The following is a 26303-nucleotide window of genomic DNA, read 5'->3' as shown; positions in this document are numbered from 1 at the left end:
CTTTTAACGGCTTGGGAATGCCATGCACAAGGCTACAAAATCATAGTCCCTAGTTATGCATGCAATACGTGTCCTAATCAGCAATATATAGCCTACAAGCCTATCATGAGAAGCCAAAGCAGCACCTTAGGCCTAAAAATCCAATCTTGAGCATTGGCTATCTTTGCAATGTTTTCCAATGAAAGTGAGAATCCTAGATTACAGAAACAATAACGTAGGCTAAATCTTATCTGAACAGCCAACATCTTCTTACATCGAACATCCTTATTATCATTATTTTTCTATCCACTCCATCCCAGTTGTATGATTTACAGGGTAAATAAAACATCATGATTAAAAATAGGGATGGTATGAGTAATGGATTTATTGATTACTCATTGGATATGTGCCTACTAGATCTTTTTTTTATTTTATGGAAACATTCAACGTATGGAAATTTAAGCATTCCAGCAAACACCCCATACCCTATACCCTAAACCGAATAGCACTTTATAGGCCTACTGCTACAGTACAATCTCTGCATTCCCAGGTCGATTTCTTTCAAGGTTGTAATATCAGAGGCGCCAAGGACAGAGAGGACAGGTCTGAAGTGAGAGTCTATACTGGTATTTAAACATATGGCGAAATGACACATGATATTTATCATGTTTTTTTACATCGCTTTTCCCCTCCACTGGGTGATTCCTGCACAGCACTGGGGTGACCATTCTAAATTAAGAATAGCATACAATTAGCATACTACACAAAGAGAAAAGGTTATGGACCTAATTTACTAAAGCCTTCAGCATGTGCAAAACTTTTCAGCATGCACAGAACCAACATGATCAATGATTGGTCATGGTATTTGTTTTGCACCGATCATTGGTTTCGTTATTAGTTTTGCGCATGATAAAAGGTTTTGCACATGCTAAAGGTCTCAATAAATCAGGCACTATGTGTTCTGTGCATTTTCTCTGAGGCTGGGTTTCCTTCCCTGAAACTTCTGGTCCTTTCCATCTGTTATTTGCAATGCATGCTTACTGTTACAATTACAGTCTACCGCAGGGATTATATCGTGATCAAACTTGATGTCCCAGACAAAAGGATGACGAGGACTCAATGAAAGCTAAATTGGACAGCTTGTGGCTGCAGCAAATTTTCCCCCAAATAAAGGAACACTACCAACTATAGCGAAGCCCAACATGTGGTTTAAATTCGGGATTCCAGACCACGCTGTGAAATTAAAATGGTAGTCAAAACATTAGTCTGTATGAGTCACATGAATAATTTAACAATCATGTAGCCTACTTTCAGGACACAGACCGGGAAAGCAGATGTCTACAGACAAGCCAGTGAATTCTAAGCACCCTCTACTGTTGACAGTAGCCTACCATAATAGGGATTGTTGGCCACTGACTGATTTTCTGTGCATTGAATTTCATCTGTAATCCAAAGGGTCTAAAAATTCACTCCCAATATTACCTTAAATAGTGTACATAATGCTCTTTACCACCATCCAGGTTTCAGTCCTGCAACATACAGCTCTGGATAAGAGCTGCCAAATGCCTGTAATTTAACATATTGATCATAATTTAACATATTGAAGAGTAGGGACAAAGACACCTAGTCCCACACACAGTCCGATGCATTTCAGGTCTCCCCACAACCTCCTAGACTCTCCAAGCCACACTGTAACCCATCAACCCCCATCAGACCATGTACCTCTACTCTACACACTAGATACACTGTTCTCTAACACTGATACTGTAGGCTACATATTAAAGATGAAGAGTCCAACTGGACTGTCAGACACCTAAGCCCAAGGAGCTCATCCATTTTACAGCAGGTCTGAAATCACTCAATGCAGTATAATTAAAGCCATCAAAGCCATTTTGTTGTTTTAAAAGGCTCTTCCTAAGTTGTGAAATGTGTTTTTCATGATATCCAACCAAGTTTTAAAATTTTGAATCTGAAGAGAAGAAAATTGTGCTCTTTGTATCACCTTTACATACAGTACACTCAGCTGGGAGATATTTTTATTTTTCTAATTCCATCCACCAATCAATCAATTAAATTTAATTAACCACAGAAACATACATAATCGGACATAACCTTTGTAATAAATGGACAATATATTTTTTAAAATTAGAAACAGAAATTATTATTATTTTCAGAAGAGGCTACAAATGAATATTTTCTGTAACTGTTACCATCTTAGCTAGCTGTTTTCAGCTGACGCAAAACTCAATAGCATGGTGCTACAGATGGAATTTCTTCTGGCAGGGTTGTCAAGGGCCTTGACAGCTAGCTGAGTGAAGGCCACATGCATCCTCGCTGACTGCTTTAACAGTAGAGCATTCATTGACTGTAGGTCTGCGTTATCTATCCTCTTTGTACTGACACACATTTATTTTTTCATTCCACAATTGCCTAATTCTGCTCTACGGTTAGGGGAAAAACTGATTTTGTCCAAGTTTTCTGCATCACAGAAACCATAGGCCACAACAGGCAGAAAAGGCAACCGAGTTTATCATTGTTTCCACTGCTACCCATTATGCAACTACACTGAATCACAGAAAAATACCGTGATACCAATGACCAACACTGACTGCCAGATATTCTGTGCAATGATTATTTTAGAAGATTTTGTTTTCTTCGTTTTTAAAACAAAGCAATGACATACTACTTTCCAGAAAAGGTTTATGTTCAGATGGAACACATTTAACATTTACTGTTTGACAGGTTGTTTAAGACATTAGTCTATCTGAAGGCCAAGTTAAGGAGTCGCAGCGTCTGATAAATGACACAGACGTCATATGTAACTAGGTGGCTGTCCTCCACGTGCCTCTTTGGTGTCTATGTCCTTGTTCCATTTAGCCTATTCACTGAAGAACGTCAAATTCAAGGGCACAGAGAGGTCTGGGGTGGCAGCCGTGATCTTAATCCAGATGAGGAGGAAATTGATATTCCCCAACAGCAACAGCACAATCTTCCCCACCCTAGGAACAGGAAATGCACTGAGGTGACCTTCAACGCACTCCAGCCTCAGATGAGAAAGCAGGTACACTGATGGGGACAGAGTGTGAGGCAACAGCTCCAGAATTAAAAACACAAGAGGCCATTTATAAAGAAGCCATTTTGCTAAATTCAGAAGCCAAGAAGTTAATGCTCAACAGGACCAAACACATTGTGGATTTTTTTTGTACCCCTAATAATACTCCCTATTAAAGTTTAGATGTTAAAAAGTACCAATGGTGGCACCAATTAAAGAACTAGAGGCCTGAATAGATGTGAATGAATAGAGAAGCTGGCACCATTTCCCACTTCTGCTTCAGAGGGCCAGAACAGTAGAGCACAATTAACCCCTTTATTTATTTATTTAGTTTTAAAGGAAAGTAGACTATCCACCTTCCTTATGTTTTTTCCTCACTTTATACATACAGGGGTTAAGCAGGAGAGGGTACAAGACAGAAATGAAATCACAGCACAGAAAGTGCTATAGCCAAAAACAACCCCCGCGTCCCTGTCCCCGTCCCGGCAACTGGGGACTATAGATTGAGAATCAGCTGTTGTACACACTGCGCCTCAATTTTGCGCAGTTAACACATTTTTTAAAACACCGACATAAAAATTGCAGCTCAAATTCATAGGGGTCTTGCGAAACTACACTCCAGCATAATAAATAAGACAAGACAGGGCTAACATTCCTTACCACGCTCCATTTGGAAAAACAGAAAGCTATCGAATTACAGGAAAAAATACAAATAGGCTATGTCACAGAGAATAGCCTGACAAAGCGAGGTTCTGTGTCTAGTTCAACAGTTCCAGTAGCTGATGCCTCATCATGGCTTACTGCAGAGTTAGTGTTGACTCAGCAAGGTGCATGTGCTTTATGAGTACACCCTAAAGCGGATTAATTATGGAGTTTTTTTCTGCGGTGAACCAAGTCGCGCCGGGAGCAGAGCCAGCATTTTGCAGGCACAGATGTTTCCTACCAGCCTGTTATTCAATCCTCTGTTCCCCTCTGGTTTCCCAGTCATTAGCATTAAAGGCTAAAGCCACACAGACACCTGCTCCACCTGTCCACCCCATGACATCAGATGGTGAGGCTTCAATTTAATTTGTCACACCGAGTGACTGTGGCCATAGTTCAGGCTCATCGGACTCAACACCCAACAAAATTATACCTCGCCACATGCTTAATCAACAGATAGCCTACAGCCAGTCCCATCAAACTGCTATTAGTCAGTCATGAGTTGAAATGAATGGACATTAAAATAGCCTTTAATATGGTAATGAGCCGCACACCCCCCCAAATCAAAACAGTGGAACAAGCACAAATTTCATTTAATAAAATGAGTACCATTTTTACCTGCGAGTTTAGCCTTGCTTTTCTACTGCGTACGATTTAGTCGAGGGATTGCCATCGGTGAGCTCAAACCCCAAACAAAAAGTCTGACAACTTATACCAACCTATACTTTAGATACCAAAAAAATACTTTGATAACAGTGTCTCATTATTATGCCATTGTCGTCAAGGAGATGGGCAGTTGCTCCATTGAACATCACATGCCTGGGAACTGGGAACTATTATATCTGACACAGGCAGTAAAACTGCGGCCCAGGCAGCCAGGAATAAATCATTCAATACACAGGAAACCAGCCAGGAAGAAGCAGCCTGGAAAAGAACCCCCCAGTCATTTGTTAGCTTGATTCATTCCCTCCACCTGGGGAAGGCTGGGAATTTTCCCTGCACAGACAAAGGCATAAATAACCGCATAAAGGAATCTAAAAGGGCCGAGCTCGGTTTTGTTTGCTTGATTCATTTTAATTGGACGTCTGCAAATCAACAGAGCCCATCGGACTAAATTTAGAGCCGTGGCTTTACCGCCCGGCTGCACCGTGGCATGGCGTCCCGTCTCGTTTTGTGGGATGGGTCTCAGCGCATGGAGGAACTCAGGCGGAGGAGAAGGAAGTGGGATTTCCCATAAGGCCCCGGGGACCACGCCGAGGACCCAGGGAGTGTACGCCTCCCTAACAACAGCAGCCACAGATCTCACCTGGGGTCACAAGCTTGACAGAAATCTCCCAGAAGCCCCATCATCCTCCACACCACAGTCTGCTTCAAAGGTAGAGGGATGGAAAATTTGCACATGAAGAAAGAAAATTACAGAACTACATAAGCGTCTTGATCAAGCATGCCATTTACGCACTCGCTCCTGAAGGTAGAGATCAAGGAGCGGTCGTGTCCTATGGGACATGCAGCTGTCGCTCACAGCAGTCTTCCCCTCCCTCTGAACCCCCCCAGCCTGACCCCTCCTGGCCTCCGGAAACCCCGGCAACAGAGATTAAGGGTAATGACTGCACCTGATCAATCCTGCCGGTAAATGTTTAATGCGGCTCGGGATGCTGGGAGTGAGCAGCCTTATAAAAGCTGCCCCCTCACCTCAGTCAGGGGCCCCAAGGCTGCCCCTCCTTCACATTTTTCTGTTTTCTCATTCTCTTCCTCATTTTTTTTCCTCAACAAGAACTGCATGAGTAAACAGCAAGTGCAGCGAGCGCTGAGCTCTCCACCGTCGTCCCCCGCAGACCAGGCCTCGCCTCTCAGAAAGAGCGTCTACAGCATGCAAGATGGAGCCAGTTTGGCCTCATGCAGGATGGAGCCCATTTGGCCATCATCCAGGATGGCCCCCTGCAACATCCCCAGCCTCGCCTCTCCACCGTCTGCAAAGTAAATAGTTTTAGCCAGGACATCCGAGAGCCAAGTGGGAAGAGGGAAGTGCTTGTCCTCACGGAATTTCATATGCAAAGATTGGTAGCGCAGCCTTCCAGTATCCAAAATTCCAAACTGTGAAAAAGGGGGCACAGAGGTCGCAGAAAACATCGGAGCAAAGCAATCTCGTTTCTCGTTTCCATTACCTCGCTCTTAGCTGGTGAAGGAGTCCACGATATTGAGATTTATTGGAGAGGACATGGAATCTTTGAGCAGGATGCACACGTGCAGGAGAGAATTTTTTGCTGGCACAGATGCAGCAGACAAAAACAATCAGAGTAAGCACAATCCTTTCAAGAATTAAATTATTATACTCATCATCTTTAAACACAAGCCTCTCTTCACATGGTGACTAAAGGAGGGTCATTTTTCCTCCAATCCAAACTCAAGTGGGACACGTTCCCCAGCAATGGTTCAAAATGGCTGTGGGGGCTTTTGAAGCCTCGGAGCCATAATGCACATGCATGTTATTTCAGGTTTGGCAATCATGCACAAGACCCCATGGTAACTATAGAAATAACACATTTCTTCCATTCCACAGTAAATATTTATGTCTTGAAGGTTAGCATTTTAGCACTCCTGGCAAATACTGCACACTGAAAATAGGCTGTCATGCAGCAAAAGTATAGACAACAGTAGTATAGACTGGAGTTGCACATCTCGCAGCACAAAGGCTAGAGATGCCTTGAAAGCCAGAGAGAAAGGTTGGTGTCTAACTCCGGTGATGGAAACCCTGCTATGGCTCTTGCCCTTCTCTGTGCTTGGGCAAGTGAGAGGAATTAGCCACAAGCCATGTGACACTGATGGATGCGAGGCCTTGCCCTGTGCAGGGCAAACAAAGCAGGCCTTAAATTCAAATCCTGAGACCCGGCTTTTCCCCGGGGGCCTTCGACCCCACAACTGCCCTCTGATGAAGAGGTCAGAGAGATGCCAGGCCTCGTGCATGGGATCACAGATACCTGGGCATTTCCTCCCAGAATCGTACTGCCCTGCTTAGAACTGACTTCACAACAAACAGACCCACATGCAAGAGACACGCCGGTCTTCATATTTCACTGGGCTCGCTCATCACATGAGGGTGGGGAACGCCATGTTCTAGTACTTCACAATTCCATTTTTTTGGCAATAGAACACGGCTTGGAAAGCCAATCAGTGAAACCACACCCACCCAACAGTTGGGAGTGGTTTTTTTAGAGGTATAATTAATTTATTCAAAAACAAGCTTTTAGGTAAAAGATTCAGCTTACCCTTGTCAGTTAGTGAATAAACAGACTCAAGACAGGTACTTCAATGGGTGGAGATAACACTATGCATGCCTGGTGTTTAATTACCTATTAAATATACAATCACTTTTCTTCATTTTTTTTTTCAGATAACACTATATTGCTCAAAAGCTACATATAGGCTATACAGAAGCTGCTCCTCCAAACTTCATATAATCACTTACACAGAGCAGATTAATCCTCATTTAGTGCATATCTTCCTAAACACTTCCAGATGGGACTTATCAAAGATTCGGATCTAGCTAAAGATAATTTTGCTCAATAAAGACGCATTTGTGGCATTCGCAAAAAGATTTACAGAAGCCTGTTTAATCGTTAATACTCCAGTGCCTTGGGTCCTGGATCAAAATAGTCCTGCCTCACTACCGGTACAAATGCCTTCCACAACAGGTTGCTGTTCTCCCTTCCAGAGGAAATGACATACAATGTGAGGACATTGATCAGAGACCAAAACAGCAATTATGGAACATGCTGGACACTGCAGTGACTCACCACTTGGTTGTCAATTTAGAAACCAATTTTCTTAGCGCTCCCGTTCCACCTGTTCTTCAACGCTAGCTGATTCATTCTCTTGTGTTGTGTGCTTGCATTCTCTGGGATGGGTGTGAGGATAACTGAAATCCTTTTAAGCCAACCACCTTTAAGCACTACCATTACAGAGCAAGACAATGCAGAGTAGCTCCAGTGCATTCCTGCTCCTATGAAAACACTCTTCTGACTCAAATACAGAGGACGGCATGCGGTTTTCATCTCAGTATTTTGGGTCCACAGCAGGTGCAACAGAACTACTCCAAAAAGGCCAGGAAAAGAGATGCGACCTGTCTGAGGCGGTTTATGTAACACTTGTGGAATTCGCTCTAACAATGAGCTATCAGAGGAATGCTCGAGTCGTTACACCACAAGAGCAGGGACTGGTTGAACAGACTCTGCTGCGCATGACCAACATTTGCAGTAACTCAATTACCTGGCTTTCAAAATAAAAAATCTAAGACGTACGGACACATGGAAACGGTGCGTATTTCCTATGCTTCACTCTCATAAACACTGAACTCACTGTTCCACATCTGCCTGTCATTTCCACACACTCCTCCCGGTCTGGGTTTGTGCAGGAGCCAGGCGGCTACCTGCACACATCCATCTGACTGAAGATGGGAGACACAGCACTGCTACTGGGGCTTTAAAATTTTGACAATCCCTCTCGGTGGTCCAGTCAAATCCCACCCGGGTTGAGTGCCAGAAAATAAACAGCCAGGCCCAGCCCTGTCCCAGCAGTGAGCTTGCCCAGACAGCACCTGCCAGATCCCCGTGGTGTCAGGCGAAGCAGCAACAACTCGTCTGGGACCAGGATTTCAAAATGGCAGTTTTTTTTATGAATGTTGTTTTTCCATGATTATCTGCTTTCCCCTGTCCCTGCCAAGTAAGCTTTATTTACAGAGGCTGTTTGGCCAGGGAGAAAGAGAGAGAAGAGTTATCACAGCCTGTCTGGTGTCTCCGTGGGCCTCCAGTGAATCTCTCCTTCTTTATCCTTTCCAGCTCAAGGTTGTCAGAGGACAGCTGCCAGTTGATGACATTGCGCTGGCCCCAATGGCTTCAGAACACACTGCAGACTTTCCAGAGGCATTGGTCAACAGAGAACACAAGAAGCCAATACTTAATACCAGACCAGAGATCTATGATCATAATGGCTAAAAAGTATCATTCTGTCCTACAGATGGCATTTGGGAGCAAGACAGGATGTATTACAGATCTTTATTAGTAAAACAATGGCAAGTTGTTATACAGCCAGACGACACATTAAGAGGTATGTAATGTAAACATGGCCTTGAGAGCAAACCTGAGGGTCGGTCAGGAGTGCAACTGCATCTTATTTAAGACAAATAAGAAAGCAAACGGCAATCCAACATCTTTGGCAACTGCAGATTGTAGCTACCTCAGGTCAGAGAAAGACTCATGCCACGACCCTGCAGGCCAGGCGAGCTCTGGGGGCACCTCCCCCACACCCACGGTCACATTCCAGTGGACCACCACACACCCAGGGCAGCCCCAGCACCCCACCTCTGTTCCGGAGCCTTCCCTTTCTCCACAGGTCAGCTGACACAGGAGGTCAGCGGTCAGCCCACTCGCCTCCGCTGACGCCCCCCCCCCATTCACATCCAGCTCACGTCAAACGGCTGCATTTCATATAATCATACACAAAAGGACATTCACTAGACCTTTCAATATCGTTCTCTAGTCATGTCCAATCAAAACGGATTAATATCATTTTCTAGTCATGTCAAGTTAAAACTGTCAGATGTCAGAATCCGTACAGGCTTTCGACAGTGCAATTTCGTGTTATAAATATTTCGCCCGAAAACAGCAGGTCTGTGCACGCATGTTTCCTGTTTTCTGTGTGGCGCACACTATGCAGAAAAAACCTCACTTTCCAGCTTTCCAGTCCAATTTGTTAAGCATTACAAGTGGAGAAAGTATACAAAGAAGTGGAGAAGATGGATTCATAAGAAATTGCATGGTCAGTAGCATGTATAAGTAAAGCACAAATTTCAAAGATGTTTTCAAAAAAACATTTTCTCCAAACAGACTACCAACCAGGAGGACTGGATGGCATTCCTGTGGTAATCAACAAGTTTCCCAAAAAGTAGGGACTACGACAGGATACCATAGCTATGACAAAGGATCACAGTAGCATCATCTTCAATTGCTTCAAGCAGCCCTTGAAGGAACTATTCCATCTGACTATATAGGCTGATGCTTACAATACCCTAAAAACAGCCAACTTAACATGTGAGTGTTAAATTGGACACCATACAGTGACAAATGAATGTGTTTTGGGTCTAGAGAACAGAACCCTCCCACCAAGCAGCACACACGTGGTAAAACAGACAGTGCATTTATGGGTTTATGGGTAAACCATATGCAAGCTGACTTCTGGGGACAGCAGTCTCCTGGACCACAACACTCATGGAGTACAGACTCACTAATCCAGAGGAAACACTGAGTCACAAGGACGAGACTGTTCACAAGCCTCTGCCAGAGTCGCACAAGTCCAACTGGATAAGTCTATAAAGTGTTACAGACAATATGGACCTGATTAAAACAACTACAAGCCAAAGCTACTACCTTATGGAAAAAACAGATTTGTCCAAATATTCAGTTTGAAACAGGAGCACTTTTTTTCCACCATGATGCTTGCTCCTTCAAAGTGAATTTTTACTTCTTTTTTTCCTCTTTATATTACATTACTAATAAGTTTGAGTGTCATAAGAAATATTAAACGTAGCTTATGGGAATTATGAGAACTGAATTTTGTAATGAGGCGAGCAAAAATGTTTCTGCAATTTTTCATTCATTCCATTGATTTCATTATATTTTAATCCGATTACATTTGATTAAGTGAATGTTTAATTGTATGTGTCATATACAACAAAAATATTATTTCATGGTTGCTAAACAACATGAGATACCATTTTATTTGAAATACAATGCCATTGTTGTTATGTTATCAATAGGATACAGACCAACTGTTCATACATTTTCAACAACGGGCATCTGATTTACATTTGTTTTCTCTAAATTTGTAATTCATTGACATGAATACTGCTGATTGAATTGGGAAATCTATGCAATAAATATGGCTCCGATTTAACATGCAAGTGCTCATAATCAGTAATAATTAAGTGTCTAATTGCAATAATTCAGGTAATAAAATGTGATTATTTATAATAGCCTAGCTGATGAACAGACGGCTTTATGAGGATCCTGTATTGGCATCCTCTAGCGGGAGAACTGAATTACAGGCTATAGACCTGGTCATGGCAAAGACCTGAATTGCCCTTACACGCAGGCAGGCTATTTTTCATAGAAAACATGTTAGCCTTGCAGTGCTGTTATTAAATGCTATACAGACAGATGGATGGTCTTTAGCACCAGTACATGACAAAGCGAGGGAGGTCAATCATGGCTATCTCTGGTTACCAAACACAGCAGCCAGACAGAGAGGCATCTATAATACCCCTCAGGAAGGGCCGCTTGTGAAGCAGGAAGAGGTGCTCACGATGCAGGAAGAGCTGCTCGCGACGTAGCCAGCACACAGGGTCCAGACATCCTATTGAACAAATGTGTAGCTTGCCTTTCGAGGGTCCAGGCCAAGAAGAGGAACTCACAACAGCGACCGGCACGGAGTTACCTGTGATGCAGCTGGTACGAGTCCAATCGGGCAGCCCACGTAAGCCTGCTGCCACAGACTCTGCTGCATGTACTGAACAGGCAGAGGCGGGGCTTCAGTGGCCCCAGCCTCTGAGGACAGCCGGGCTTTCATGGTGGCCTGTTGACTTGTCAACAGAACCTGGAACACTGTACAGAGCACTTCACCCAGCGCTGGACTGCTTCATATTTAAACAGTCCCCGGTGGAATATCTTTTGCCAGGCTATTATGAGCGGCCTAATGCGCTTTGTTCAGCACCGAGTCATGCAGCGCACTCTGAAAATCTGGGGCAGCCGCCAGACCGTGCTGAAGATTGCCTGGCCAAAGAGACGCCCAGGTGTCTTTTTGACAGTTCCTGATTCAGAAATATGCGGACCCTGGGGTTGTTATAGCAATCGTGCACATGGGAGTGTACTGTGTATTTGCAAACAAAGACTCAAAGAGCGACATCCTTTTAATTGTACAGTGACTGCAGACTGCAGATGTGATTTTGTTAACCAGGCCACACGCACAAGTTCGGCACATTCGCAAACCGTACTATAGGTTAATATGACAAAGAGGAACGTGACCAAGAAGAGGCATTCATGTTTGAGAATAAACTTGTTAGTAAATAATAATTACAGAATCATTCATAAATTGTTATGTTGAGGAGTGTTGCAGAAATTATAGTTAGCTAACATAAATACAGCTATTTGTAGAGGCAGGTGAACGGTTAGCTAGCTAGCTACCATTTCTGAAATAAACTAATATTAAATGAAAACGACTAAGACACCAGTGAATATAGTCTACGGTAGGCACATTTTTATGGTATTTAACAGCATGGCAGAGGACCTAGAGGCTGCCAAGACAGAGCTCACAGAGTGAACATAACTTCTGCCACAGACAGGACTATGGCCTGAGGCAGGAAGATACCCCCGAGGGGTGGCCTCTAGCTCTGCTACAAGAATCCACAACTTGAAAACTAATTTAATTCAGGTCATTGTAATGACTTATGGGAGGACTGGCAAAATGAGATCCTCATGGGTGCTAAAGCCAGTGCCTCAAACGGGACCCTATCACCATTTTCCAACACCTTTTGTAGACAGAGGATACAGAACAACTGACCCATTCTACAACAGAAACAATTACTACCAGTGTGTTCACTGTTCTTAACAGGGTGTGCAATACAGGCTCTGTATGCACACCTGAATGTGTGAACATACTACATAAACTGCTCTCATCCTAGAGGCAGCAAAAACGCATTTTGAAATTGCACACTCTACAGCCCATTGGCTTTTTCATAAACTGTTCTTTAATGTGTGGGTGTCTAGGCAGCCACGTGCACCTTGTGCTCACTCTGTTAAAAGTATTACCATTACCCTTTCTGTTTTCTGAAGGCAACTCAGGCTTGGAGAGCAACGGCACTTTTGATTTATGACTTACAGTGGTGGTTCAGGGGGGGCACTTGTACAATACTGAACACAAGAGCCAGTTAAAATTAAGCTGCTGAACAGCTCACTAGCACTTCTTAAGATGTGTGCGATTTTACATGACTAATTTCCAAAAACACCTGGACAAAACTGAGGTGCGCTCACAGCAGAACAGCGTTCCAGTGATCCAGGAGGAGGATCCAGGAGTAAAACACGCTGGGAGTAGCTGCTCTCTGACACACTCTGTCCAGGAGGGGGATATGCCACAGGCCGGATATGAGAGCCCGCCTGCCCCCCTCCTGATACTGCAGGATGGCGCGTGGGCCTGCCAGGTTTCATTCTGCTCAGCAGCCGTGCGGTTTTGCCCACAGCCACATCCGTATCAGTCGCATGCAGGCTGTTCCGGAGGCTTAGCCCTGAGGGGCATTCAGCAAAGGCCCCAAACAGCCCTAGTGCAGCATTTCCTCCCGCATGCATCCCTTCCTGCATGTACACCCCTAGTGCATCCCTTCCTGCATGTACACCCCTAGTGCATCCCTTCCTGCATGTATCCCACTAGTGCATCCCCATCTGCATGCATGCCCTCCCCCAGGTATCCCCTCCCGTATGCATTCCCCTAGTGTATCCCTTCCTGCATGAATCTCCCTTGTGTATGCCTTTCTGCATGCATCCCACTAGTGCATCCCCATCTGCATACATCCCCTCTTGCATGCATCCCCTCCCACAGGCAATGCCTCCTCCAAGCATCCCCTCGCACAGGCATCCACTAGTACATCCCTTCCTGAATGTATCCCCAAGTTCATCCCCTCCTGCAAGCATCCCCATAGAATATCCCCTCCCACATGCATGCCCCCAGTGCATCCCCATGGGATGAAGTGCGTCTGACCTCGACAGGACATTTTTCCTTTAACAGGATCTGTTAACTGTTCACGGATTAGTCAGCAACACTAAGCTAAGCTTTGTGCATTCTAAAAATCCACCCATTGTGGGAGAATGCATCAAACACCCAAACAGAAAAATAAGTAAAGAACATAAATAACATGTATGATTTACGATGAAAAAACTGCCGAAAATTGGTTTAACTGAACCTTCTGAAAGAGAATAAACATAGTGCTGAAATGATGCATCCATACATATAAAAATATTTTATGTTAAGTTCATTTTTAAAAATACTTAAAATTCAGTTGTCAAAATGAAAGATTCAAGAGGATGCAAGGGGCTCATATTTTCCTTTGATCAAAATTAAAGGCTAACTTTAAAGTAACCCTTAACAGCATCTGCAAGCATACATGCTCGAGTGCTATTAGGCAGGTATGCTGAACACCATGTAGGACTTTTTCAGGCACTTATACAGCTTTAGTGTAATCGAGTTAGGCTAAATCCATTCATACATCACATTACTAGGGCTATATTTTTGTTTATTTTGTTCACAAAATAGGCAATTCCCTGCAGTCAGCTCTGTGTGTCTTTGACTGGCTGATGGACAAAAAAGTATTGCACTAGTGTTCAGGAGTGCAGTGCGTCATTTGTTTATCTATTTTAGCTTCCATGTGGTTACTAACAACATACAACCTAAAATAAATAAACGAAGCACACTTGTGGTGCAAACATTCGTTAGAAGAAACTGACTACTTCCATGAAATCCCAAAAGACAAAACAAATCTGGCAATTTTCTCAAACAATGCACGTCAAAGGACGATTTCAGACCTGTCAGAGACACTGTCAAAGGAGCAAGCAGAAATCAGGCTACGAAAATGTCTTTCTGCTTCTTATTTAATCAACAGTGGCTTAAAAGAGTCCCACATTCCCTGCAGAATTGTTCTCAGTAGGCCAGGAAACTTTCCAAGCAGCTACTTCATTAAAATACAAGACTTAATTAAAAACAGTGCTCCAGAAATTGCCCCAAGAAAAAAATGTTTCACAAGGAAATGCAATTACAAAGTCTACACATGATGCCACCAGGCACGCATGATACAGACATGATAAAGCACCAGCTGAATCCTTACATAGGGGATGGCTAGTGAGGCTATGATGCCTTCTCATAGCCACCAGCACCATCGAAGCAGAGCAGCGGACTCTGCTCAAAGCAGTGTCTACTCTGAAAGCGCTCAGTCACACAAACTGTATAATGGCTCCATGAGGCACCCGGAGCGATTCACCTTGTTTGACGTACCGAGAGCAGCATGAGAGCGACTGCTGATGCAAGCAGGTTTCCGCTCTGCACGGATCACGGCTGGGTCACGACGTGGGGGGGGGGGGCTACGCTGGCGGCAGTCGTGTTCCGCCCCGAGTGCCGCACAGCTGCTCGACCGCAAACGGAAACTACTCACGGGCGGCCTGCCGACGAGCAGGTACGGACTGGCGGCCGCCCCGGGGGGCTGATGTGATGGACCCAGTGCAGCCCCCCCCCCCAGCCCCCTCCACCCACACCCACAGGAGGCGCAGATGACAGAGAGCAGCATCGCCCCCGGAGAACTTTGTCCTGTGGCACAAGTTCCGAGAACAGACCGTGACCGAGGCAAAATGAACCTGGTGCCATTTCCTCTGGCAACACTGAAAGCGAACTCGCATTCAAACGTGTGTTCCGTCAATGTAATCTTTACATAGCTTTGCACTTTAACTGACAAAAAAATCTTTTAAAAATCCTTACGTAACTTAATTTTCTGGATTTTGCTACCCATTATTCTGCTTCAAAACAGCAAAAATCAGCAGTAATTCTACTAATGTCCAAAATGTAGGCCTAAGCACTGAAATTAAATGAAATTAAGGGTATAGTTCTACACTGGAACAGATATAGTCAGTTGTTCCAAGTTTCATAAGTGGCTTATTGTCCCTGACCAAAGGGCCCACAAATGAGTTGCATTTTAGGCAGCCCAATTTGAAATGGATTAGCGAAACATGCTCCCTGAAAGACAGTGGATGCTGCACAGACTCAAACAATGTGCTGTTTTCACAAGCCGCCAGTAGCCTCAGAAGCTGATCTAACTTGGGTTGACAGCCATGCAGAGTAAGGGAGGAGCAGAGCTGTTTTAGGGCCGTGACTAAGGTGCACAGAGGAAGTACTGAGCGGTCAGGGCTTTCAAGCACCGACCATTTTGCTGAGGAGATCCATGCGACAGTAAATCATGTTTTGTTTTTTCTTTACTCAAAAGGAAGTGAGGTGCTTCCCTTTAATCACTACCTACATCTGCTCATTTAGCCGAATAATTACAAAGAATTTGAATCTTTTGCAAAATCCCCCATCTGGCTGGAAATGGCTTTCATCAGTTGGCCTTTCAGGGATCAGAGAGAGCAAGATCTACTGTGCTGCTGAGCATAAAACAGTTATTTTGAGGCAGAAGCATGTTCCTAGCAGTTCTGAAGGAAGCACGCAGAGGGGCTGTTGAACAGGCATGGAGGCGTGACTACTTAATTCAAACATAGGCTACATGTTTTCAGCCTCGCCTGTTTAAATAATCATTAAACCCCAAGAGTAAATGTTTATGTAGCGTTTCTGTAAAATGGGAGGGACCAAAGCATGGCGGTGGTGGCAGGGGGGGGGCGGGTGGTGTTAGGGGGCAGTGGGGGGAGGGCAGGGGGGGTGGATGGTGGGCCGGCAAGTTTCATTGTTCCTCTGTTTGCACAGCTTTGCTCTCTGCCGCCGAGCTCAAAGAGATGACCTCATCTCTATTGTGCGCACAGATCCCTCTCGCTCGTTCCATCAGCTGGCACCGGCCCACCAACCGCGCCCAAACAAAGCCCTGCCATTCCAAAGGTCGATGAGGAAATGATGTCAGCACGATGGCAATGCAACGTACTGCCAGCTCCTTCATTCCCAAACTCAATGGAATTGTGAAACTGTGATGCATGGTTAGGATTGACGCTTTTCATTCAAAAAGTTGAATCGCATCAACTCAGCATTCTTTCACTACTTCCATCTGTACTTGCACCTAAAGCAACCAGAACAACGGCACGATGCATGGACCTCACTAGGTAAAGGATTTTGCCCAGGTTCTCCTCTGATTTAATCTCACAAAAAATAAAATACCACTCTGGTACTGCTGCCAAGTTCAGAGGTCTAAGTACTGTACTTCCAAAAAAGCTCTAAAGGCCTGAGAGCACGGACTTGTACTGACGAAGCACTTAAGCAGTAAACAAGCAGGCTGCCTGTTATTGTTTGCTCTGTTGAGGGTGTATGAATTCAGCCAGCCACTAAAGTCAGGACGTTCTTAGCTGGACAGGTTTGAGGAATGAATCCTGGGAAATATCAGTCATTACTTTCTCCTGATACTGAAGGAGACAGCCTTCCGCAGTCTTGAAGTGGCCTTGAGCCAAATGCAATTTGCTGGCATCAGCAAACCATAAATGAAATAGCATATTAGCAACTCTGAGAAAAATATTGGCAGCTTACTTGCAGATACATTATTTGGGCCAAAACATCTCTCATCAAAAATCACTGGAGGAGGAAAAGCTAATTCCTACACACCACTACTCCAGATGGAGATAAGGTTAAAGACTGCAATTAGCATCTGTACCCCAGTGACAGCCTAAGAACAGGCCCTGAGGTGCCAGGCTTAATCAAAGTGCCACGATGCACAAGACCTACCAACAAAATGATCCCATAACATGCACCAGTACCCACTTTATCGGCTTGATCCAATAAAGTCAAATGTTGGTTTAAAAAAAAAAAATAAATCTAAAAAAACTGTCATTTTGCTCTACTTGGAAAAATGCATTGATAACATCCATCCACACAAATGGCAAATTCCACCTGTTAGAATATGACACAAGTACATAAGTATGCAGAAAATCCATTTTGGGGCCTTTCATGCATGACTCGAGATGCTTCGGGATGATTAAATGAACCAAATTTCAAAGCTGATGTTTCAGAAAAAAAGCTCCTTCAGATGTCTTGGGATAGGAATGGGAATGATTCCAAAACAAGTGTTGAAAGAAAAATAAATACCATTAAAAAAACAACTAATATGATTTGTGTGTGTACACAAAAAACTGAATTACTCTGTGCAGTGACGCTCAAATTGTGAAGTCAACAGAGCCAGACACCTACCGCAATAGGTGATGTAATACTTCCCACTTTTGGAATTACTCATCATGGCCAAAGAGCCGGGCAGGGCAAAGCCGGACAGGGAAATTAGCCACTTACACTCATTTATTTATTTTACATAAGAATACAGCTTTGTCCAGGTCATGAAATGAAAAGGGTAATTTCACAGGAATTACCATGTATTGAATTGCCTTGATGCAAAGGAGATGCAAAACTCTTGCAAGGCGTATTTCTTTGATTCTCCCTCTCGGGTTAACATGTTCCTATTTCATGTCAGTCACGTTTTAAGTATCAGATCTGTGCAGCTGGGTACTGTGTTTTGTCACTATTTTCAGCCCAGATATTCTGCAGGTAAACATTAACTAAATGGATCCTAAAGGGGTAAGCCTCACACCAAAACACACATAAGCATCTGGAAGCGTGCAGCAAAACTACACTCGTTAGGAAACATAACAAGAATGCAAATTTAGAGTGACCGTTTTAGGAACAAGTAGCTAGCAAGAACCGCCAGTTAAGCCATTTTCCTACCGGGCTTTGAGCGAGGTTTGAGACATGACTAATTTTCTTCAAATGTGACTGATGAGAAGCATGTGCTGTTGAATTATTCCATTTCTAATATGGTACTTCACCCCTCTGGAGGCTGGTCCTGGCTGAAAGACCACACGGGGTGGCTATCGCAGCCCTCCACAAATTCCTTCAAAAGCCAGATTTGAAAGGCAAGCCTAGATACAAGCAAACTTCAACACCGGTCATTCCCCTTCTGATGCCAAAGAAGGGATAGGAAACTTCATTGTGATGGAAGGAAAGGACGGAGTGAATTAGCACATGGAAAACTTCACAGCCACAGTTCTGCCGCCCGGCACTCTAGCATGCTAGTGAAAACTCCGAGGCTTCCATTCTCAATCTTTCACCACATTCCAGACACACCAACAAAAATGCTCTTCACATCAGCGGTCTGAAATGACTTCAAGACGCAAACTTTAAGGCCGCTGAGAGAAACGCGAGCTAAACCTCAAAAATCTGCCCACAGGAAAGAGAAACCACAACAAGGGAATGTAATTTTGTTGCAACAGAACGCTCAAATTGGACAGTTATACAGTCTCCGAAAAAAGGAGGCCAACAGTGCAGCCATTAATGCCTTTATGGGCAAAAACAAAGTGAGGAATTAGAGGCCCCACCTCATTACGGAGGCCTAGAATTGCAGCCTGTGGATCCAGGCCGATGCACTTTACAAAACCTGCCTTGTCTTCCACTTGTTGCACAGGCTTCCCAGTCTCCACAAGCAAGCACACAAATGACAGTCAAAACACAGCCTTCCCTTAGTTCTGCCCGCAGGGAAATTATTCTTAATGTAATTCAGACAAACCAATAGCATAAAAGGCCTTCCATTACTGCCATTTGGCAACCCATCAACTTAAAAGCATCTTTCCACATTAAACAGGCAGTTGGGGTATAACTGATTGAACGGCATAATGTGGCGTACTATAAAGACCAACAAATCTGCCTAAGAATGCTTTAGACAATAACTATGCAGTGTTTGCATTTTTTTACTTGCAGACAAAACAAAACACGCAGGTACACATCTATAAACAAGATATTTAAAATTTCCGAGATGCTCTGAAGGCATAGCCTACATGTTTAGCCAAACCAAGACAAGGGAAGACTACACATATTTTACGGCAGTTGCCAAGAGCTCTGCCTTGTGATTGGACGATTAAAGTTGCTTTCTGCTGACCATCTTAAAGCAACAGACCCACACAGCACAGCAATACATCTGCGTTGGCACCAACGCACCTCTTTGATCCTCTTCACCTTCGTCTGTCGCCACATCTTGCTCATTTAATTTTCGGCGGCGAGCTCCAGTGCACTGGATAAGAAACATCTCCTCATCGGCCCTTTAATGAGGCAGCTCTGCACAATTTGCACAGTCATGCACACGCGAGCAAAGGAACGATGAAACGGATCGCTCGCAATTTTCTGCTCCTTGGTCACACGCCTCTCTGCCAATCGGGTAGCACGCCCGTAGGCCTCCCTGCCTGTCTGTTCAGGTAAATGGAGACTCTGGAAAAGGAGTCATTTTGAGTGTTCTGCTCCACACTGCGTGTAGAACCCCAGTCACAAGTGGCGCGACCCCAAGCACTGCATAACTGAGAACATCAATGAAGTCATCTGAACATACCACTAATTGGCTGTTGCAAAAGCGGTGGGAGAAAATTCTAATACGTTCACAGTGACCTCAAGTTCAATTCAAATGAGCTACAGAAAGAAATCTCAAATAAGGAATGGAAGAATAGACTCACAATGAGCCTGAGCTCAGCAGGGTGCCACTGCGGTCTACAGAGGAACAAGTGTCTTTACATCTGGACATGAAGTCCTTAGATTTAGACTTAATCTTTATTTAGCCACCTGACCATGGCAGCCTGCGTTCAGCGACCTCCCATCTGCTCCATAGAGCCAGCACTTCAATTGCTTTTCCTTTGAATTATTCAGAAATCTGAGATACGCTAAGCCCTTTGCCGAGGCTAAGGGTTTTGCACAATATGATTTCTGGATTGGTAAAAAAAAAAAAACCGAGGTCAGTTGTGAGGCAAGTGCACCAGAACAATTCAGGGAAAGAGTCGGACAAAAGTTGCTTATTACCCACAGGCGTGTTCCTCTCCAGGCAGCCGCCCAACCTTAGCATGTGCCCACAGACAGCACCATAACAAACAGAGTCAGCACTAACTCATTCCGTTTCACAGAGGGGCAGCCTGGGTATTTAAATCTACTGAAGTAATGGGCAGAGCATGACTATAATGCACTTGGATGTGGTCAATATGTGCCAGAAGATCTTTATAGAAAACCTGCTGCCTGGTATTTAGATTAAGCAAGATCGAAATTCAGTTAAAAAGAAAAACTACAGCTGCAATGTGGGCTACCACTTGAACAGAAAAACTTAAATAAATATAACTGAGTAGGAGCAATATTACATGCACTGTGCCTGAAATAATTAGGAAACCAATAATCTTTGACACAGGCTGTTACCGTACTGAAAGGGCCAGATTCACATCTTTATATTTCCACAGTAAGTTCCATTTATTCTGCCAGTGGTTTGCATAAATTTGTGCCACGGCTTTTGCAAAGATTTTAACCAGAATAGCGTGACAGGCAGTTCCAGTTATTAAGTGTCAATTTGTTGCATGTTTTGGATTCTGGCAGCTGTGCAAAAACCTACTCTGCTAAGCCGTAAGCACAAAATCGTCTCACTTTCCATAGCAAATGTGATAAACTGTCAAAACTGGGACCTTGATTAAATGTTTTTTTTTTCCTTCCATGAACTTCAAATGTTAAAATAAATGCACAGAACTACTTAGGGGCTTGAGATGAGAACCATTAAGTCCAGTGGGTTACAATGGCACTATTGCTGCATTATGTTTTGCCATTTTTATTTATTTTTCACAGATCAGGGTAAAAATCTCATCGACCCTTAGTGAAAATTCAAGCATTTTCGTCAAAATCTCACTTCTTATTTTACAAATCCTACTCTAAAACTGTTCCCAGGTTGTTTGACAGAATGCACATTCTGTTTCCTAAAAAGGCTACAACAAAATTTTCAAACACTCTGAAAGAGCGGGCACAAAGGATAAAAAGCAGGAATTGGCTCAATCTGTCATTGAGTCAATGGTACCTCTGCTGGAATTGAGGAGAAACAGACCATTAAGTGAGGTTTTGTTTTGGCAGAGCTCCTCTTGACGCCATCAACAGAGTCATCCTTTTCCAAAGCACAAGGTTTTTTAGTCTGTAAGCTATATGCAGTGAATGGAGAGTGAAATTTGGATCCCCCGAGCTATTAGACCTACACATCTCACTTTCTTGGATGACAATATGATAACAGCCTGAAAGGATTAAAAAAAGACAATAAGTTAAGTTAGAAAAAGGTGGTACTTAGGTCTGGATTCATTAGCAGATTGCACTTACTCAAGCCAGTGTGAATTTCTTAGGCAACCGAGAATTTCAGAAGTTGGCTGTTATTTCGAAATCCGTCCAGAATGAAACACTGGTGCTGTTTTTTTTAAACAGCATGAATCAAGCAAGTAGAATAAAACTACTCTGCTTGAATAAGGAAATTATCTGTGCTAACCATATTGATTCCCATAAAAGTATGTCAATTTTTTTTCTTGTCTGCACCCCTCTCCCCAAATCTTCCAAAATCACATCAGTACAGTTTAAGCAAATCAATTTTTCGAAATAAAACTGTACACCTTTTCTGTCAAACTACTTTGTTTACTAATGCAATTTTCAGACATATTTTTAGACTGCCAGAATGGAGGCCAGAAACAAGTGATGGAGTTTGCTGGGAGGACACACCGAGATGGTGAGTTCAGGTGGGGGACAGCTGGTCTCACTGGCAGAGGACCAACGTTCTTAACCCCCCCCCCCCCCCCCGCCCCATTTCCTTGCCACCAGCCACTTTCCTCAGCCTGTTTTTGTAGCAGATCAGTGTGCTGGATCTGTCAATCACACACAGTTCTCAATCACAGATTAAATACTTGCAGAGACGATGTCCTCGAGTGCCTGCGATTGATCACTACACATCATTCTGCTGTCCAACAGACGCATGGCCTACGGTTGACTGATGAGACAAATCATGTTCCTTTCCAGCCTTTCGTTCTTCCTCCTGTTTGTTGTTAAGCTACAACCTCAATGAAACACAGTAATCCTGGGATTTGGGGTCAGCAAATTATTTAGTTACTTTCAAAGCTATAGTTTGCATTAGTACCCTCAATTCTTACTCTGCCTTGTAATTTTGGCCACATCTAGGCTACCTATTAGAGGTAACTTGCCCATCACTCCTAATAAAATCAAAGGTAAATTCGACCTGAAGTGGAAGGTTTCTGTAGAGAATTTAAATGAGCAGTACTAAACATTAATGAGAGACTGGAGCAGCCCAGGGTAGGGCACTTGCCCTGTTCATGTTCCCAAATGTCTATAGCACAAATGCCCCCTTAATCCCATTTCTTTTCTAGGGTGCTAGCAAATGGATAAATGGATTTTTAAAGTGATTGCTGCTTGCTTTTGCTGCAGGGAGGCACCTGTTTGATGTAAAATAAAACATGGTTTTAGGGCATATTTAGGTAACACAAATAGAAAAGAAAGGCTGGTGAAAAACAATATGCTGAGAAACAAAAGTAAGCCAAAGAACTTTTCCGCACTACCTTTGTGTTCCTGAAACAAATTCAAGAACATTTTTTTTTTTTTCCCTCAGAATGACTTTGCCTGTTTCACTTGGCAAGAAAAACCTGAATCACTGCATTGGAATACAACACAAGAAGACAAAAACAAAAGACGCGGTCCCGCAGCAACCACACACAATCTTTAATTTCCTCTCATTTAATGTCTTGCTCTGTGGATTTTCCATTATGTGGGTTTCCTTTTATTCCCTGTTGTTTTCTGCAGCTATTCCTTGTCCGGCAAACTTTCTAGCTCTATTACCACTGGTAGAAATGAATGCTTCATCCAGACTGAATACAAGACAGGTTAAAAGCCCATGTGCTATATAGGGTGCATACAAGTAGCCTACATTAATTCCTTTATCAGTGGAATTTAAGTCCACGTATGCCTTCTACTTTTCCCGTCTTCTTTAACCCATCTAAGAAGCCTCGTCATTTCTGACTGCAGGAGTGAGCTTGCATTCCACACAAAAAACTGGGGAGAGAAACAGAGTATATACCACAGCAGTACCACAATGTGCATGAAAAAGAGAATTTTTGGAATATGCGCTTTATTGGAAAATTATTGCGAATTATTGGAAACCAAACCACTCTGGTGCACAGTGACAGGGAAGTACAGATGAAAATCCTCTTTAAGTGTTCCCTGCTTCGCAAGTGTCAGCTCTTTCTTGCGCTGCCAAAACTTTCCTATCCTACTTAGTTGAAAGCAATGCCTTTATGTAGGCCTAATACTGCACATAACTTAGTCAGCAAGTCATTTTCTTTCTCCCCAATTCAAATGTACTTCCACTCAAATTTCAGTGGTTCCATGATATTGATAAAAACTTTGCCTTATTTACTGTCATCTATCCAGGATGTTACCTCTGAAAACATGGCGATATGCAATCTCACGTTCTGAAAAAGACGCACGTCAGAGTTTAATCTTTCTAAAAAGTGACCCACAAAGTTTCTGAAATTCACTCACTGATTACTGACGGCTTACTGAGCAAAACCTGGCGTCAAGTTGAAACTTTTCTTTATTTTTGAGACAATAATACCTCCATGGTTGGACCTCAGTAATGCATACAGGTAAATAGATATTTACGCGTGATTGCTAAATTAACCAGCCGACTGTCCGCGGTAAAGAAAAAACAGCTGTATAAAGTTCATTCTGTAGCCTACTTTCACCTGAACTTGGTTACGTTAAGTTCGCTAGAGAGCTGTGAGCATACAATTGTATAATACGTAGACATGGTCTATGTTGTTTTAAAACACGTGTCCTTTTATTTGTGTTGTCGTCTCACTGCGCAAGGTAACTCCGACTATCCTAAATTTGGTGGTTTCAAGCTCAAGATAATGAAGCTAGTAGCTAGCTAGTATCTTGTGAAAATATCTGGTTACTCACTGCAAACTGTCTTCGGAGTTTAGTTTTATCTGCAGCTAGCTAACAATTAATGATTACGGAAAGCGACTTTAATACATTATCACAATAATATAAGTTCACGCTTAAAGCTGAAAAATCGTGGTTTGCCATGGTCAAAATCGACAATACTTATGATAGGTACGCACGATAGTCTAGTCTAACTGGTTACAGTTTGCCAATCAACCTTTATTAACCGAGTTAACAAATGAGTGGAGCAGTTTAACAGAGTCGTAAGATGCCTGTTCAGATAACCAGCTAGATCTAGCTATGAACATTGAATGTCGGCAGTCGTGCTGCCTAGCGTTATGGTAATAAAGTCATGTGTAACGTCGTTTAATAAGGGGCGCACAACTTGTTTGGTGGATCAGTCAACGTTACACCTTGAAACAGACTGACGAGTAAACTGTTAAAGCTTCATCGCAACGTGAATCACTTGAACATTTCTTTCCTCTGATCATCCATTTTCGTCAGTGCTCAATACGAATAGAGAAATCACAACTTCTCCAGTACTTAGCTACCTTACCAATCTGTTAGCCAAGTTCCCCCTGTTCTCCGTAGCTAAAGTTAGCTAGATAGCGTACTTGCTAGTCTACTAGATCTAATCTAGCTAATTGTCCCATTCCATTTATCGAGGAGAGAGATCCAACCATTTCGAGCGATTAGTCTTGGGGTCAGCTACCGTTAAGTTAATTTATAACTTTATCGTCGCTAGGTAACTTTGCTAGCAATCTAGCAGGTAAATTAGGTAGCTAGCTAGCGTTAACTGTCATAGACAGCACAACTACTGGCCAAACTAAAATATGAAATACGGCGATCGAACAAAGTAACATAATCTACAAATAATTAACAGTCTAGCATGTGAATTGGCTTTACAACATGTTCTGATAAAGACCGTTTTACCTACACAGGCTGAAGACATGTGTAGCTAAAACTCTCATCCATCGCTCACTGCATTGCTAGGGACTGTTTCCAACTCACCTTTCTTTTCCCTCAATCGTTTTTCTTTCATGAACAAATTCCAAGTATTTTTCTTTCCTCTATTAAAACGAGTAGTTCTGTCGGGTAAAACAAAGGAATGGCAGTCCGTCTTCTTTAACCTCTGAACACAAATACCAAGTAAAATTCCCAAATATTTTACTCCCTCACCTGTAAAACTCCTGTTAATTCCAGTCTCCGTTTCAGTTGTAACTCAGAAGTTTCGCAAAGTTGCAGCTCCGCCTAGCTATGCAGCTGCAGGAGGGATGAGGTCACTGTAAACCCCACCACATCATACACACACCCCTAAGTTCTCGCGAGAAGTTTGAAGATTTTAGGTGGTGAGGGGACGTGCGTTGCCCTGACAACGGTACAACTGTGCAGCTACAGTCTCTGTGCAACCGGTGTTTACTGATGTTCAGCGCCATGATCAGTGCCGTACCATCTAATTCCAAAACAGGGGGAAATAGGCTGTTATTTGGGAAAATAACGAACAGCCAGTTTAAGATTTGAACCTTTCAAACGTCTTTCAAGGATCCTTGCGATAAGGCTACTCGAACTATGACGTTCACGTTGTCTGAACTGCATGAATGATGATATTTTGTGAAATTGGTCATCAAGGTATAAACTGAGAAATTGAGCTTATTTCTCCGTTGGAGGAAGAAAGTCACTGGAACTGATGTAGTGTTCAAAAAAATACACAATGGTCTGTTACATCCTCTACCCCAGGTGGGCCAATGTGAGGTAGTCTAGACTACCCTCCAGTCAAATTTTCCCTCATATTGGTTTTTGTTTATCTGTACTTGGGGAACAGACCCACTAGTTCCTATATCAAACAACCTATTTTAAAACAAAGACCTGTCTACATTAATTTTTCTACTTGCAAAAGTACAGAGGAATAAACTGAACTCTTTAAAAAATCCATAATGGGTATTTTTTCAAAACAAAATAAAAAGTTTAAGTTTTGTAATGGTGTGATGAAATAAGTCATATAGTGCCTTTTATGACTTTGGAGAAATGAAGA

General features: G+C 43.2%; 1 protein-coding gene across 7 annotated transcripts in view; it reads right to left on the bottom strand.

Moving 5' to 3' along the window:
* Positions 1-25578, bottom strand: part of LOC135250612 (signal-induced proliferation-associated 1-like protein 1) — an 85826-nt gene extending 60248 nt beyond the window's left edge. For 3 of the 7 annotated variants that reach the window (XM_064327126.1, XM_064327116.1, XM_064327143.1), the window contains exon 1: positions 25283-25556. The gene's annotated coding sequence lies outside the window, so the exon portion shown is untranslated. Of the gene's footprint in view, positions 1-25282 lie in introns of all 7 variants that reach the window. The other 4 variants (XM_064327133.1, XM_064327155.1, XM_064327151.1 and 1 more) reach the window with 3 other exon arrangements.
* Between the last annotated feature and the right edge of the window lie 725 nt (positions 25579-26303).

The sequence above is a fragment of the Anguilla rostrata genome, chromosome 1 (genome assembly GCF_018555375.3).
Source record: "Anguilla rostrata isolate EN2019 chromosome 1, ASM1855537v3, whole genome shotgun sequence".
Lineage (NCBI taxonomy): Eukaryota > Metazoa > Chordata > Actinopteri > Anguilliformes > Anguillidae > Anguilla > Anguilla rostrata.
The sequence above is the reverse complement of the archived record's forward strand: the minus strand, read 5'-3'. Positions and strand labels throughout refer to the sequence as shown.